The sequence below is a fragment of the Sceloporus occidentalis genome, unplaced genomic scaffold (assembly GCF_023333645.1).
Source record: "Sceloporus occidentalis isolate IW3139 unplaced genomic scaffold, rSceOcc1.0.p SCAF_6, whole genome shotgun sequence".
Lineage (NCBI taxonomy): Eukaryota > Metazoa > Chordata > Lepidosauria > Squamata > Phrynosomatidae > Sceloporus > Sceloporus occidentalis.
Window position 1 is genome coordinate 91697560 of NW_028316986.1, and position 18259 is coordinate 91715818.

An 18259-nucleotide genomic window follows, 5' to 3' on the forward strand; every position below is an offset into this window, starting at 1 on the left:
CCCTTTGGGAGAACTTGGCTGCAGTGGGTTATGGGGGACCTGGGACCTGGGTCCTCTCTGGCCCATTGGGATTCCCATTGAAGGCAATGGTGCTGCCTCCTTGCCATGAGTTGGAGAAGGAGGAGGGAAGGGAAGGGGAAGCTGTGCAGGAATCAGAGCTGGCGGCTAAGGCTACATCCATACTGGAAGAAAACCCAGTGTGGCACTGCTTTAACTCTTTGTGGCTCAAGGCTATGGAATCCTGGGAGTTGGAGTTGGTTGTGTGCCCAGAGCGATGCCACTGAGGGGAGGAAAACAGACCCCCATTTTCCATGCTGCCCCACTCCATCCTCCCCCAAAGGAGGAGGAATGAAGGAAGAAGAACTCTTTGGGGCTAATAAAAAGCCCCCTGACCCTGGAGGAAGGAAGGAAGGAAGGAAGGAAGGAAGGAAGGAAGGAAGGAAGGAAGGAAGGCAAAAAGGTCCCTGAGGGGCACAAGGGGCCAGGAGCAGAGAAAGCCCCAAGCCCACCATTTTGGGCAGAGAGAGAGCTTGCAGAACACCGAATGGAGAGCCACCCTTTCCTGTCAAAAACAGCTGCTTCTCCTCCCAGCTGCCAGGGATGACCTAGGAGCCCCGGAAGCCAAAACAAAACAGAGGATCATGGGAATTGATGCAGGGGAATACCAGGGCCACAGCAGACATGCATATCACACCAAATGACATTGCATTGAATGTGAAGTAGCCTGGGAATAGGATTTGTGAATTCCCTAGTTTACCGAATTTACTTTAGTGCGGAGTGATGTATGATTGTGTTCAGAGTGCGTTTGGAGTGCCAGGGAATGTGTCTGATAACCTTTTGCACAATAACGTGAATATCAATAATTGCGTTTGAGATGACACTGGATTATACTTCCAATTTCAGTCATGTGATAACGACCTAACATGGACACTTCTTTGAAAACTCCCAGCATCCTGGTGTTCTTTCTCCTTCCTGCCGACTGAACATGCGTCACATCTAGCCTCAGACAATGTTGCAGAAACTGACTTTTATCAACTTCAGTGCAGTCTTTTAAATTATTATTCTGGAGTTCCAGTCAAACTGTTAAAGTCCTTTAGCAATATTACACTATTTAAGCATTAGGATCATTTTGTTTTATTGCTAACTTTACTCTTTGCCTCACTTGGTCTTTGCTTCATTGATCTCACTTGAATTTGGATCCTGAAAAAAAAAAGTTGTGTTTCTTGGCAGTGGCCATCTTATCCAGTTGCAATATAATACAAAAAGACAGGCTCGGAGAGGTACATTTCTTTGGGGAAAATAGTGGGTTAATTTAAGCTGACCTGGGAAGGGGGGAATGAAAACTTTTTGATAATGCTGGAAGTTACCTGGAAATATGTCAGGATGGGGAAACATCATGTAAATCTCCAAAGTAAAATCAGTTTGTACAATGCAAAACCTGGGATTTTCAGAGACATTCTTCTAGTCTGGATACATTCTGACCAACATTCCCACCCACTCCTGTGAGCACTCTCTGTTGTGACAATCAGATGCTGTTGAAGGACTGGATGGCAACATCAGTCAGCTGCTTCCCAGTCAACAAGAGAACAGAGCCTCCATCAAATGCAGAGGCTGCTGCCTGGGGCAGGGTGTTATCAGTATGCTGATGACACCCAAATATATTTCTCCATGTCTCAGTCATCAGCTACAATGACAGATGGCATTTCTTCCCTCAGTCAGTGTCTTGAGGCAGTAACAGACTGGATGAGGGGAAACAAGCTCAAACTGAATCCAGACAAAATGGAGGTATTTACAGGCATCATGTTGCAACCTGGTCAAAACAAAAATAGAAATGATGTGATATCACTTGGTGCAGTCTACCAAGGTTGGAAGGAACCACTGTGGTTTGGTTACTGGGGTTGCACTCCTAGAGAACAGGATTCAAAACTGCACTCTGCAATGGAAATCCACTGGTTGACTTTGGGAAAGTCACACTCATTCAGGCTAAGAGGAAGGAAGCACCAAACTTCTCTAGAACAAATCTAGCCAAGAGAAAACCGTATAATAAAATTGCTATTAGTTTCTATTAGTTGAAGTTTACTTGAAGGCACATGACAACATCCTGATATAGTAGCCGGCCCTGCTCTGGACACTACTATCTTTTGAAAGGCTAATCCTAATAATTCAATCATGGTTTGCAGATTCAACCAAGCAAATCTAAAACAGGTTCATTTTTTTAAAAGGATACACTTGTGCCACAAATTTCACAATATTCCTTCTGTTATCAACAGCAATTGGCATTTGGCAATTGGCATTCATGTTTGAATACTGAGAGTTTAAATGTAGGCTTTTAACATGTTCATGTGGCATGCAAATTATCTGCTGAAGAGCATCCAAAGATGCCAGGTGGATAGTGCAAGAGATGTCAGAAGGGATTACATTCTGGAAAGCAAACGTCTGTCTCAAAATAGACCAAAAGCCTATGGGAATCATAAAATGATTTCAGGGGAAGTTTTAAACTGCTGCCTGTTGAAGTGGATTCAGGCACAAATTTTGGGAAGTTTAACATCCAAATAATAATATTAATCTAAACTGTTACAATAATTGGGAGGAAAGGATATCAACTGCTGTGTTTTATCTCTGCTTTATACAGGGCATTATAAAGGGGCTATAGAAAACAACTTTTATGTCCAACAAGTGACAGGACATTATGTTATTATGGTCTGAACTCTGCAGAGCAACTGTAGGATATATGATTGCAGAGAAAATATGAGTGACCTCCACCTGATTATCCCAGGTACTTCCTAATGACAGCAATATGTTGTCAGACCTGTTCTGCCTTGCAGCTTATGCGAAACCATTTGACCTTCCCTGCTGACACTGATTTCAGCCTCCTAACAGCAAGCCACAACAAAATGAAACAGGAAAAGATTGCTGACAGGTTGCTCACCAACTCCACATAGGCTTCATCCACACCGCAGAAATAATCTGGTTTGACACCACTTTATCTGCCATAGCTAAATGCTTCTGGGAACATAAAGAGCCAGGTTCAGGGTGGTATGGTGTGTGCACTCTGGATGCTCCAATGCCATCCCCAAGCTGGCGTCACCCCACCCCACTGAGCACACAGCAGGCGGTGTCACAGTGTTTTTGCGGCATGGAGTTTGCATGCATCGCACCACAGAAATGGGAAAAAGCCTCTGCTGCTTCTTTTTGGGCTGGAAAAACGCCATACTGGGGCTGCGGAGTGTGGTTGCTGCAGCCCCATTCCAGCACACAAAGGGGCAGTGTGAAACAGCCCCTTTAGGGCCATCTGTTTTGTCCCTTAGTCTATTCTAATCCTCCCCAAACCCAGGGACCCTAGAACTATTTTGAAGATGTGTTGGGGGGTGGGGGGAGCTCAACATTGGCTGTCATTGTTTGCTGCAGACTTAATAATAATGAGTTCCCAAAAGATCTTTCTAAACTATGAGAATGGGCTTTAAAATAGTAAATTACAATTTAGTGAAAAGAAGTATAAAGTGATGGTACTAGGTTAATAAAAATCCTAGCTTCCCATTATGCTGATGGGATATGAGCTGGCAGCAACTGACCTAGGGATTTGGGGGCTATGATTGACATCTCTATCAAAATATCAACAATGTGTGGTGGTAGTTAAAAAAAGTAAAGGGCAAAGATCAAGTTGGGTATAATTGGAAAAGGAGTTAGAAGTAAAACTGCCAATACCATACTACCCTTACACAAATACATGGTGTTTTCTGATTCATGTGCCAAAATAACTTAGCTGGCTTTGGGCACTGTGTACCTTGTCTTGGAAGGGTGAAAGTGTCATTTGGTGTTCAACTTCAGACCACAAAATGTCTCAGGACTGCTCTGCATCCTTGTATTTCATTCCAGGCAAAATGTTTGTGTAGTGCTGTATGTGCTTGTTCAGAGACTCATTGGTAGCAGTTTGATCATTGCTGAGCCATTATGTCAAAGCCAGTCTCTTACATTAAGAAGGTTTAGGAAATAATAAAAGTACATTTTGGGTATAAAGTGGCTAATAGAAGTAGAAGGTTCACATACAAAAACATTGTGTACAAAGGTCAGACATCGCCAATCATAACATTTCTTCAGAAGCCATTCTTGGCAAAATAAATGTTTCATCAGGAGTGGAGATGTGGAAAAAGGAACATTTTATCAAAAGTGGAGTTACATTTTAAAATTTTATCAGAAATAGATGCTGCCACAATTTAATTAGGCTCAAAGTGGAGTTTTGCATGAGAAAAAAATTATGTTCCATAAGCAGCAAGGCTGTTCCAAAAATAATGTTTTATTAGGGGAGGAGATTGGTGAGAATAACATTTTTATCAAAATTGGAAAGCTTAATGGAATGATGGATTTAGTGAGAATAATGTGCTAACAGTTCTTAATTTCCAGTGGTGGGAGGGAAATTGCTCCTGAGAAAACATCATTTCTACCTAAGCACTTGGTCTAGCTAAAATGCTAGTTTTGACAAGCTGTGAAGATGATAAAATGTTATTTTTGGCAATTCCAACCCTTCAAGTGGTGCTTTCCCCAAACTCCCCTCAAAGGAAAGAGATGTAAATTGATTCATACACCTGTAGGAGAGCTAGGTATCTCATCTAGGTATGCGAGATTTCTTATTTTAGGCTACAGTCTGATGGATATTTTGAAATGATCCTATTATATTTTGCTATCTGACTTATATGGCTCATTTGGATAATCAAGTCCCGGTTTTATAAGTCAGGATATGCACAGGCTCCAAGCACCTGAATGGAGTCTTTTTGCTATTGCTTTGTTTGTCCCCTCATGCAACACCCCCCCCCCATCCTAGGAAGCCATTGTTTTTTGTGGGTTTTTTGGGGCTATGTGGCCATGTTCTAGGAAAGTTTCTTCCTGATGTTTTGCCAGCATCTGTGGCTGGCATCTTCAGAGAATGCTTGCCTGGAAAGGAGTTGGGTATATATATTGTGTGACCCTGGGAAGGCAGGAGTGATTTGCATGTTTATTGTTCTGTTGCTAATGGCAGGCCTCAGGGTAGGAGGATCTGCAAAAGCGGATTACTGTCTGCTTGATTAGTGCTCACTGCCTGACCCTGGGAGATTCTGCATTTGCAAAACATCAGGAAGAAACTTTCCTAGAACATGGCCACATAGCCCCCCCCAAAAAAACCCCACAAAAAACTATGGATGCCAGCCATGAAAGCCTTTGACTTCACCTAGGAAGCCATAATTTCCCATTATGTCCAAACTAGGAATTATGATTTGTGACTTCAAAACAAGTCATTATATAGAAGCTAATCAAAAACCATTGACTATAGTTTTCAGTTTATATATAACATGGTTTCTTCACCCACATCAGCTTGGCTTACATAAAAAATTGTTAACATTCATAAAAGTTTCTTAGAATTTGGATAGAAAGAAAAGAAAAATCAAGAGTGACAGTTTCATTCAGTGTTTGGGTGTTTTCTTTTTAATCTTGATGCATTCAGTTACAATGTTAATTTAGTGTTGCCATCTCTCCTTCCCCCATCACCAAGGCATTACATCTTTCATGCCTGTATGTCAGGCAAATACAACATTATCTTCTCCATGCTGAGAATAGCTGTAACTCTTGAATCAGGCCAGTGCAAATGAGCGAGAATTTTGTTTTATTTTAGTTCATTTTTGATTAATTTAACTAAATTTTCACATTTCTTCATATCTGGGATGGAAAGGCTTAAATAATACGAGTACAAGAGAAAACTGACATTTCCTCATTCACACTCAAATTGGAGAACAAACTTATCAAAAAGGTGTTGAAGATGAGGGCACTGGAGTTCATGCAGGTCACCCAATTTGTGCCATAGCCACATTTAGGAAAAACCTATAATTTCCAGAATTCCCCAATCAACATGGTCAGAGATCCTGGGAGGTATAGTACAAAAAAGTAATTTTCTACACTACAAATATTTTTCCCACAATCATATTTCTAAACCCTCCATGCTGTAGATTTGGTTGAATCTGTTTACTTAGGAGACCAGTGAAACCTATCAAGGATAGTCAGCATATCTTCAAACTATGATTGGGGGAAATGTCACTCATCACCAATGTCATCCCCAAGTTTTGATGGTCCAGTCCAGGTTCCTAGGTAACAATGTGGGTAAGCCAAATCATCCAATTTCTCCCTATATATTCTGGATGCTGACCTCCATCATGTCTATGCACTGTCCCCGGTGATTGGGAATAACAGAAATTGTGGTACATTTGGAGCACAGTTGGCAGGAACAGACTGCAATAACCAGTGACTGAGCCATGCAACCTATCACCTGTGACTGAGCCATGCCAAATGTGGAATTTTGCCTAGTCTGACAACCTGGCTCATAATGTTTAAACAGAAATATGAGAGAGTTGTCCACATTTGTCATAGTGTCTATATGTAGTTCATTTATGACATTCATTACCATAACATCTGGAATTTATTCTAATATCAGGCATGGTGGGCAAATTGTTACCTTCTTGGTGTTGTTGCACTGCAGCTCCTAGCATTCTTCACAACTACTTATGCCAACAAGTGGTTATGGGAGGTGTATCCCAACAACATCTGGAGGGCTGCGGTTTATCTGCTCCACACCTGATGCCCACTTAGTCATCCTGCTAAAGCTAAGCATGCCTGGATAGGTCTCGTAGTCAGTGCTTAGAGGGAAGACAACCTTGAACTTCAGTATGAGAGAAGAGTAGGATAGTGTAAGTGGAGTAAATAATTAAATGTTATACTGCACAATACATATATTTGTCATTTCTTTTGGCAGGTTTGTAATTTGTGATTGGTTGATATTCTCTGTTAAAGTTTTGACCACAAACAGCAAAACTAGTAGGATTTAAAATACCAACTGCCAAAAAGATGTTGCAATTGCTTTGTTGCTATTATCCCAGCAGTATCATGCAGTTGTTGTTGTTTTGTGTGCCTTCAAATCATATCTGACTTATGGCAACCTTAAAGTGACCCTATCACAGGATTTTCTGAGGCTGAGAATGCTTGACTTGTCCAAGGTCACCCGATGGGATTGCATAGCTAAATGTGGGTTCATATCTTGGTCTCCAGAATTGTAGTCCAATGTTCAAACCGCTATGCCATGCTGGCTCCTAGAAGTGTCATAATGAAGTCTATAAGAGCATTCCAGGAGTTTTCCATATCCAGTGGTTTGTTGTAGGCAAGAAACAGATCAGTTTTGACTTCATTCTTTCTACATCATTCCAAATATGATATGCATTAATTTAATTTTAATGCACCTGGGTCACAATCCATAACCCTACTTCATCAGACACATTTCTGCTTGTAAAACCTCATCCCACACACGTACTTTGTGAAATCAAGTTTTGTATAAGTGGTGTCTTATGGATTGTACTGTACGTGAACTAATCAAAGAGCAACTGATCAACATCCAATCTAAACTAATTGAGGTTGAAGTCAAACTAATCAAAAGCAAAGTAAAACATTCTGAGGGAGGTAAATGTGAATTTGAGTATTTGTCAAAGAATACAAATACTCAGAAGTTTATTTATGAATTTGAAAAGCCCTTTTCAGTTCAACTTTATTTATTTTGGTTTTGTTCCAAGTGAATTTTTTACCTCCTGAATTTCACATTTGAGTCTCAGGGTTAAATGAACAAAAATGTAATATAAATCCCACCTGAAGCTACTAAGCATCACTTGCCTTCACCCTGATGCCATATGAAAGCCAACTCTGCAAACTTATATTTTATATGGCTTCAACTGGAAAGGCATAAATTTATTCATTTGTAACGGTGCTCAGGCTTATGAAAAGGATTCTGAAATGCACAGCAAAGCTCTACTAAATCCTGGTGTAGGATCTCAATTAAATCTCTGCTTACTTGAAAAATTCTTCTATTTCTTCATCTTAGTTTGGTTCAAGTCTTCCAAGGCAATGCTATCAGAAGAGTGGACCATATCAGAAATAATGTGAACCAGTGCCAGCTTTCAATTGGTTGAAGTGCACAGATGGTAGCTGTGTTAATATTTTACAGTGGTAAAATACAGGTAATAATAAAAGGATCCTGAGTGGTATTTGTTGTTTTGTTGTTTCTACTTCTTTCAAATTAACTTTGACATATGACGACCCTATGAATGAGACACCCCCAAATCACCTTATCTTCAACGGTCCTGCTCAGCTCTTACAGACTTATGGCCCTGGCTTCCCTGATTGAATCTATCTATCTTTTCCTATTGCCCTCCACTTTACCAAACATTATCATCCTTTCACAGTGAAAATGTGTCATTTTGACTATTTTTGACAGGAAACGAGTATCTAAAATTTGCAGAGAGATGCCAGGAAAGATTCTAGAGCAGATTATGAAACAGACAGACTGTAAGCACTTAGAAAGGAATGCCACAGTCACTAAAAGTCCAAAGGGTTTCTCAAAAACAATTCTTTTTTGATAGAGTTACCAGTTAGTAGATGAGAGGAATGCTGTGGTTGTAATGTATTTTGACTTCAGTAAGGTCTTTGACAAGGTTCCTCCCTTGAGATCCTTACAAAAAAGCTAGTAAAATGAAAGCTAGACAATGCTACTGTTAGGTGAATTTGTAGTTGGTTGACTGAAACCAAAGGGTGCTCATCAACGGCTGCACCTAGATTTTTTTGGTTGATGTAAACATACCAGTATTAGGGATTTCAAGGTCATGGATACTCTGCTCCCAAATCTCAAGCTGAAAGTTTCCGATTGGTCTTGGCCCTTGTGGCAAGAGACAGGAGGGCGACTGGGGAAGATAGCATTAAGAAATGCATCATTAAAAGTGGGTGAATGTGCATCCTAATTGTATTCTAATCATAAGAGTTTCACGTTAAAAGGCACTATGCACTCAGTGGAAGACAGACAAATCTGTTTACTTTCCCTAATCTTTTTAGCTTCCAGCTTTCAATTGTTCATGATATAGGTTTGTCTGGCAACATAGTGGAACCTAGAGTTCCCATAAATCAGCCTAAATTACATAATCTAACATTGACTATTTAGAAGTTAGCACTGAGAGACAATGATCATTTGGAACAATGGGAACCTTTCCTCCTCAACAAGATGATGTAAAGCAAATCATTACAGGAGGACTGAAATGTACAAAATCGGCATACAGATATTCGGTACTATGCTTACCTTACTGAAATATAGAAACTGAAAGGGTTTTAAAAAAAAAATCACATTTGACAAAGCCAGTACAAGGCAGTCATACTGAATTCAAGGCAATTCAGAAGAAATATGAACAAACCCTTAAACTGAAGCTGAACAAAAGCTAAGCAGTATCAAGAATTTTAGAATGTCTTTATTCCCCTCTTATTTCCACATGTGTGCACACACACATAGTGTGTTTTCTTGGTCTTTGGTGCATAAGTAAAGCTCCTAATTTTATTTGAACTTAGGTTTGTGTGGTTTATATATGATAAAGAGCTTATTACACAGTGATTCCTGTACATTTAGGTCAGCTGTGGCAATCAATCAATGGACACTTTGCCTTTGGCAGCACATGTTTCCATTAAAAAAAAAAAGGAATCCCTGGCAGGCCCCATTAGTAATGACAGAGTAACCTCTGTGTCAAGTAATATACTTGATAAATTTTGCATGTGCTGTTGACTGACAGAAGCTCTGGCTTCCTGTCTAAGCAGCACATACAAGCTTCAAAGAGTACAGAAACCCCTTTCTTCTCCACAAGTGAATAGCCCTAAAAATAAGACGTGAGCAGGAAAGCTGTGCTTCCAAGATGCTGGTGGGGATGCTCACAGGGATAAAACTTTCTTGGTCCTCCTCCAGCTCCCATCTCCTAACTCCCGTCATTGGGTCTGTCTGTCACTTGTAATTGCTTTGCGACTCACTTGGGGTTCTGATGTCATACATGTCATGTTTAATTCTGTGAAATAACCATCTGATTGTATGATTCTGCAGCTGACCAGGGTATGAATCTAATTCTCACACTCCCATATTGGGCAAGGATTCCTTGTCTTTTGAGATTGGGAAGACTGGAGCAGCAGCAGTAGGCCTTTGTTTAGTCTGTGTGGATATGCTAATTATATGCAGCTGGATCTTCTGCTTGGCCTTGTTTTACTTTCAAGGTACAGCCATAGTTTCAGGGGTTCCATAGATTTTTGGGATTATTTTTATTTTGGCAGGAGAAGAGCAAAATGAACGTAATTTAAATTCTCAGCCAATCAAGGACAACATATTCTCATAGGCCACTGACGGTATATTCTGCACTTTCTTCAGTTGAAGGGATGCTGTGCATATCTTCTCCATGGGGTTCCAAGAGAGAAGGGTGGGGCGAGAGAAAAGAAAAAAAAAGAATGAGGTACTTTATGTGAAATTCAACTTCCTTGTCTGCCATTTTTCAATTAACAGCAAGTTTCTGTCCCTTGTGATTGTCAAAATTCTTAAGAATGTGTTCATAATGCCTGCTGAAATGCCTAAAGACTGAGGACTGGCTCAATAAGCTTTGCAGCAATTGGAGAAATACTGTTAGCTTCTTGCTCCATGCCATGGCAAAAAGGCAGGATTAGATTTGAAAAATATGTAAATTTGCCTGATATGCATCATTTATACAAGCCATATAATACAGATAACTTGAATGTAGAAATTGGAGGGGAAAATATTTGCATGTGCACAGAAAAACACTTAGAGAGAGAGAAACTTCAAAATGCCAGAATCCTATGGATGTCTTAAGTATGCATACATTCCTTTATGAAGCAGCTGGATGTTTTTGTCCAACATGGAACAGTCACAATCAGTTCAAGGTTGCCCATGCCTGTGGAGTTGTGCATGTGGAGCCATTGTGTATGCAGATATGAATGTGCATGGATGCAAATGGCTGAGAAGACTTTCAAAAGCTAGTCCGTAGAACTAGGGTAATAATCTGTTATGTTTCCTGAACTGTATCTCTTGCAGGTTGCAGGTGTGGTTTTCTATCCTTCGATAAGATTTTAGCTCCCCAAATGTAGGCAACTAGTATATCAAAAAGAAGGATTCTCTTTCCTCTTTACATGATATTGTTTAGGTGAAAGATCTCTCCATGGAGAGTAAACATGTAGCACTCCTACACCTTGTACTGACACATGTAAACACATACACATACAGAGAGAGAATCATATCTACAGCCTGAAGGTTTTTTTTTTAAACTTCATTATTTGATTTTTTTGATCATACAAACCCTATATACAGACTGAAATGTAATCTGGGTTTCAGCTAATGTTCTTGAATTCAATGTGAGAATTTTAATTGGTTTACTAGTCTACTATCAGGTGGTGGTTCTTTTCAAACTCCTCTGTGCCTCTGTCATCAGACGTTATCGGGGCCAAACCAAGACACTGCTGTCTGAGGAAAAGCCACATATGTCTTCTACCCCAATCACTCCCTTTCCACATATAGAATCTGAACAGACTTGGGAGCTCAGCTGACTGCCGCTAAAAGGCAGCACCACACCACCCCTGGAAGCGCTGGGTTGGGGAAGCAGCAACTGCACACCACACCCCAAATCTGGCACAAAAAGAAGCCACAAAAAGTGACATTTTTGCCGTGGAAACAGCATCCTTTCTGGTGCCACTGGCTTTTCCACAGCTCTTTGCCTGCTGGGCAGTTGGTCAGGCAGCATGACACTGGCACGACACCGGAGTGGAGGCAGGTAGTGTGCAGTCACCATACCCACACTCTGCCCTCACACCAGCATATTTTACTGGTCCGTTGAGGGCCTTAATTGAATTTTATGCTAATTCTGGCCCGATACAAACGGGCGCCTTGTGGCACCCTCGGGCTAAAACTAGGGCTCAGGAGTGCACAGCAACCGCATGCTCCCAAGCCCTAGTTCGTGTGGACAGCACCGTCCACACAGCGCCCGTATCAATGACGTCATGTGTGCACCACATCCAAACAGCACGGTGCATGCATGACATCACTGCAACGCCCCAGAGCAAAAATGGTACCTTGGCGGCATCGTGGCAAGGAGCTCCATTTCGGAGCTCCTTTTTTCTTTGGATCATTGTAGTGGCTGTATAGTTGCCACGACAACGATATGGAGAAGAAAGGAGTGGCCTCTGGCCACCCCTTTCTCTTCATCTGTACTGGGCCTCTGATGGTGGGATAGGGACTTTTACTGCATCTAAGGACAGCAGTCTAATTTAGGTGAGGCAGGGTAGGCTTTGGTCTCCAATGCCTCATTGCTGGTCCCACCCCACATGCAGCCCCAGCCTCTGCTACCTGAAGTAGGCATCCTAGCCTTAATATATTTATGGATACTATACATTTCCTGTTTATGTATGTTTTGGTCTAATTCCATACACCAACAGAACAGGAATTACCATGCCTGCATTGAAACTTTCAGTTATTTTGCATAGCGTGCATGTGCGTGTGTGTATCTGTGTCTTAACTGCCCTCAAATGCGGCCGCCTGACTAAGTGGGCAGGCCGTATTGCCGTCAGGGCCAGCGACACAGGGCTCCTGGCGCACCCCAGCATGCTTTGCTGGGGCGCACTTCCCTGTGATTGGTGGCCAGGGAGGGAAAGGGAGGGACTTCCACCTCCAGAGGGTCTCTCTGGGAGGCAGACAGCCCCTCTCTGTGGTTGCCCCAGTCCTTCAGGGCGGCTGATTGGTTCCTGGCCCCACCCACACCTGTATTGGCCTATTTAAGGCCACGCTACTTGGCGCTCATCACCATTTGCTGCTTGGCTCTGGTGGGACAGAGCCGAACTCCTGGAGCTCTCCGTGTGCGGTGGCCATTTTGGATAGCGAGAGAGCGCTCCCAATTTCTCTGTGCCGTGGCTGCCATTTTGATTGGGCTGCAGCCCCCCCCCCCCCCCGGGCTTGAGCGAGGGGTCATTGCTCAGCAGGGTGCCAATTGCGGGGACGTTTTCCCCTGGAGGCACTAAACTATTTTTGCCTGTCTGGGAGGCCTTGAGGGTCAGCCCTGGACAGCATTGGATGGGAGACCACCTCTGAATGCCAGCAGGTTGGGGTCAGTTGGTTTCCCTTTTTTGTTCCTTTTTATGGACGGCAGTTGATAAGGCTTTTCATTTGTCTCTCCTCCCAGAAAATTTGCAATTTTATTATTGGTTTTGTCATCCAACAGCTCCAGCAATTCGACTTCGTCATCGTCTTCCAGCTCGGATGTCGATGAAACCTGCAACGTAGATGCGACTAGTAGGCGTAAGAGGCGCAAGAAAAAACGCAAGGCCAAGAAAAGGCGTCAACGAGCTTGGCTTGCTCATGCAAATCAGCAGACACTAGAGTCGGCCATCGCCTCTCTTCCAACTGGCAGGGATAGCTATTGGATTGCTCATGCTATGGCTCCAGGCTTGCCACGATGGGCCATTAAATGGCGTGCTTGGTGCCCCGGTCTTCAAAGGGTTTGGTTTGACCAACAAGCTGTTGGGTTTCTGGTGTGCGCACCTGGTGAGCGCCCTCTTGGCCCTCATCTACCACGCAAAACTAGGAAGCTCATTCTCAGGGGCTGTTTTGTCGATGTTTTTGTTTGCTTCCTCCCACTGGTCAAGAAGCTCTTGCGGTCACCTCCTCCAAGGGCAAATGTAAGAGTGCCCTTGCCCTTTCTATTGATCACAATTTTGATAATTGGCTAGAAGGCTTCACCGTCTTCAGGGCAGTCATTGCTATGGCCTTCCCCGAATGGGCTTGGCAGCTTGATAGCCATTTGTTAAATGTCCTTAGGGCCAAAGAATTCACTGGTGATGCGGCAGCTATTGCCTATGATATGGCGTTCCACCAGCATGCTTCCCAGAATTCCAGAGAGCGTTGGGACCTCTTACACCCTGAAATTTGGGTCTTGGAAGTAGGCACTCAGGCTGCGCCGTGAGCCTTGTCCCATGTTCCAGTCCACTCTGCTGATATGGGCCTTTTGCGCTGAGATTTTAATGTTGGCAAATGCATATGCACCCAGTGCAGGTTTGACCACCTTTGAGCCTTCTGCAGGGGCTCCCATGCCAGGTTGTCTTGTCCTTATGCTCCTTCCTCTTCGCAGTCTTCCCGGGCCAGGCGTCCTGCCCCTCCTCAATATTTGGGAGTAGGGCCTGCTTCTGAATAACCGTTACGTGGAGCCTTCTGCGTGGCTCTGCCCCTGGGCTTGCAATGTCAGTTATCTTTCTTGTATTTCCCTTTCCTGCCAGGGATGGATCTCATATGTTTCTTTTCCTGCTTTGCGATGCTTATGGTTGCAGCTTAGTATTGTTTACTAATTTATTTGTCAGTTGTGTTACACTACAGGTTTGGACAATCGGCACCAGTGCTATGTTGTCGATTCACTGCCTTGGCCGGGCGTTTGTGCATGCTGGTTCCTTTCCCTCTGACAATTTGAAAGATGAACTTGTCAGTCTGCGTCCGTCTCCATGCTACGTTGGTGACTACCTTGCGAGAGGGATAGCTCTGCTGATTAGAACTCATTGGCTCTAATTTCTCCTTGGATAGGATTCAGGCCAGCCTGGCAGCTTCCTCCTGGACTCATGCTTTATGCGTTCTTGCATGGGTAGGGTTGGCAGTAGGCGTTCCTGCGGAACTGCCTTTTGTGGCAGCAGCAGAGGGTCTGGATCTGGTGGGCATGGTCTATAGGGTTGCGTAGCACTGTATCGGGAGTCCCTATGGGACACAGGAGCAATGAGGGCATGCGTTTTGGCCATTGCGGGGGCCATAACATGACACCGCTTCCCGGTGACTAGGGGCTTTATTATTAATGCAATCTGTAGGTTGCACAGATACGAGAGGGCGTTCCATTAGCCCCTAGCTCATCCTGATGTCTTGCTGATATATGACTTGCCCTTATCTTACAACAGCAGGTTGTACGATGATCCAGACCTCATGCTTTTGGGCCAACCCTACCTTTGGTTGTTGGTTTTGCGTTAATAAAGTTGTGGCCTTTCCTCCACAATTGTCTCTTGTTTTATTGTGGCGCCGCCCTCCCAGGCAAGCAGTCCTCGGCTTATGGCAACTCTATAAATGAGACAACTCCAGGACACCCTGTTCTCAGCTGGCCTTGCAGACTCTGGGCCATGGTTTCCTTGATTGACTCTATCCATGTAGAATGGGGTCTTCCTCTTTTCCTACTCCCTTCTGCCTTACCAAGCATCACTGTCCTTTCTAGTGAGTCAAGCCTTCTCTTGATATGGCCATAGTATGACAGCCTCAATTTAGTAATTTTGGTTTCCAGGGTTGATTTGTTCTAGGACCTATTTGTTTTGTTTTGTTTTGTTTTACCCATCCACAGTATCTGTAGAACTCTTCTCTTGCAGCACATCTCAAATTAGTTGATTTTCTCCCTATCAGCTTTCTTCACCATCCAGCTCTCACAACCATAAGTAGTGATGAGTAACACAATGGCATGGACAATGCTAACTTCTGGATCTTCTCTAGTTCTTTCACAGCTGCCCGTCAGAGTCCTAGTTTTTTTCTGATTTGCCTGCAATCCAATCTATAATCTGCATTCTGAGCAATGCTTGAGCCACAGTATAGACAAATGTTAACCCTTTCAATTTCTTCATCATCTACCTTAAAGTTATGGAAAGCATCAATGGTCATTATTTTTGTTTTCTTAATGTTCAATCCTAAACCTGCCTTAGCAATTTCTTCAGTTGTTCCAGGTCTGGTATTTTCTGTTAGTAGTATAATGTCCTCTTAATTTGTTGATGTTCCTTCCTCCAATTTTCAGACATCCTTCTCTGAGTTTAATCCTGTTATGTGTATGATATTTTTGGTATACAGATGAACAGATAGGGTGGTAAGATGCAACCTTGCTTGATCCCCTTTCCAGTTGGAAAGTATTTTGCTTCTTTCTATTCTGTTCTAACAGTAGCCTCTTGTCCTGAATACAAAATCAACAGTGCGGATCATAATAAAATCCATAATTTATACTAAAACCATAGAAAGCAATTTCTCCATTTCTGCTATTACGGAAGTACTCCCCCTGCTACTGAGCAGTCCTAGCACATTATAATTTGTTAAGTGGAACTTCATAATTTCAGTGATGATAGTTGCTGAACTTAAAACACAACATTTCAGAAAAACAAATGAACTGGTTCAAGTTCATCATTTTTCGGTAAGAATCTAAGCCCCACTTATCAACGGATGTCATTTATCAAGCATCAGTCAAAATGATGGTGTTTATGGAACAAGAAATTTAAAACCAACATTTGTGTTAGAGGGCTAACAGAAAATGGCTTCTCTACACCAGCAGCCAAGATTGGTCTACTGGAAAACAAAAAGTTCAAGACTAACCAAAGCCATATAACTACATGTTTAAAAATTCTGTACAGAGATGACATTTGTTGCTTCTGAAAGAAGTACTTTTCAATTCATATAAACAGAGTCTAAAGCAACATATGAATTCCTTGTAACCACAAGGGCCAAATTCTTTTTAAACAATGGCTCAAAGTTTATGATTTTTTTTAAAAAAAAATGATTGCTTCTCATCCTAATGCTATCAACAAGAAGGCAAACTCATAGTGAACTAATAATCAGAAATACTAATAAATATGGTTCTTATACACTCTTTCTTGCATTAAATATGGCCTTTATTCCATGTCTCTATAGGATATAAAAGAGGTCTTTTCAAACATTCTTTATGCCGATAGTAACCTTTTTCAAAATAAACTGAAACATAATTAAATACATTTTTATCTGTGCAGATTTAACTAGATGGTGAATTTTGGCACAAACTGAAGAACATGCAAGTTAAACCTCAATCCTAGGCATGTCTACTTATAAGTAAGTGCTACTGGATTCCCTGGGAGCTCTCACAAATATCTACTTATTGTGTTGCAGCTTGGCGGTAGTTTGTTACATGTACCTACGGCCTTAACAATCCCTTCCTATTGTTTTGGGATATTTTTTGTTGTTGTACTGATCAGTGACATAAGCATAGCATTTGTGATATTGGAGGAGCATGCAAATTAACACAGTTTGCATATTAGGTCTTCCAGTAAGCTAAGTATGGTGTGGTACATAATGCCAACAAGTGGTGTACCGGTGCCGATTCTAGGGTTAGGAACCATACGGCAACTGCACGGTTGCTAACCCTAGAAAGTACGGGCACTGTAACAATGGTGGTGCCCTGTGTACATGGGCGCCACCATTGTTACATAAGCAACATGTGGCATCCGCACGTCGCCATGCATTGCTTACGTAATGAGTGCGCCATTAGCGAGCTTGTTACATCTGCCCTGTGACAAAAAAAGAACTTGCCTTTTCCAGGTTCTTTTTCTTCCGGAGGGAAGCCGTGCAGTTTGGCAGCTGCGGCTTCCCTCTGGAGGAAAGTAGGCCGCCAGCAGGCCGTCCTTTTTGCGTGGTCTGTCCCAGGCCTATGATCTGGAAATTCTAAGATGGAACATGTGAAAGGAATAAGTAAAGCATATGGCTTTTTGCAATGTGTTTGCCTTACAGTGGTCCCCAGTGCAAACAAGTAAAGCTGCTTTCCCCCACTGCTAAAAAGAAAATTCAATTTTAAAAACAAAAGAAGTGAAAAACAGCTTGCATAATTTGAACTGTATAGGCAGCAAGCTTACACACATTGTTATGCACTTTCTTTAGATCCCATCAATAGAAGTTTACATATAAAATTACAAACATAGTAAATGCTATCTCCATTCACAACTTCTATATGAAGTTTTTTATTTGTAGAAAATACCTGTTTTTTTAAAAGGGTATTTTGAAGTCTTTAAAAGGCCTGAGGAGGTCAAACTGGCATATAAATTGTTAAATGCCCCATCCTGATGTTTTTGGGCACACAATATGTTGTTTTCACACCATTTTATTTTTCATTGTGAGTGAACATGAGCCATGTTCATTGTGAGTGAACATGAAGGCTGTTGGGAAGTCCAGAGGAGGTCAAGATGACAAAATTGGCCCCAGGCCTGATGAATTAATTATTGTTGTTGCTAGCTACCTTTGAGTTGACTTTGACTCCTGGTGACCCTGTACATGATACATCTCCAAGAGCCCCATCCTCTACAGCTCTGCTCAGACCTTACAGTCCCAGGGCCGTGGCTTCCCTGATTGAGTCCATCCATCTGGCATACAGTCTTCCCTTCTTCCAACTGCCCTCCTACTTTCCTAGCATTGTTGTCTTTTCCAGTGAGTCATACTTTCTCATGATGTGCCATAAGTATGACAGCCTCGGTTAAGTTGACTTGGCTTTCAGGGAGAGATCAGGTTTAATTTGTTCAAGGACCCATTTGTCCTCTTGTCTGTCGACAGTATCCTGAACACTCTTCTCCAGCGCCACAATTCAAATTAGCTGATTTTCAT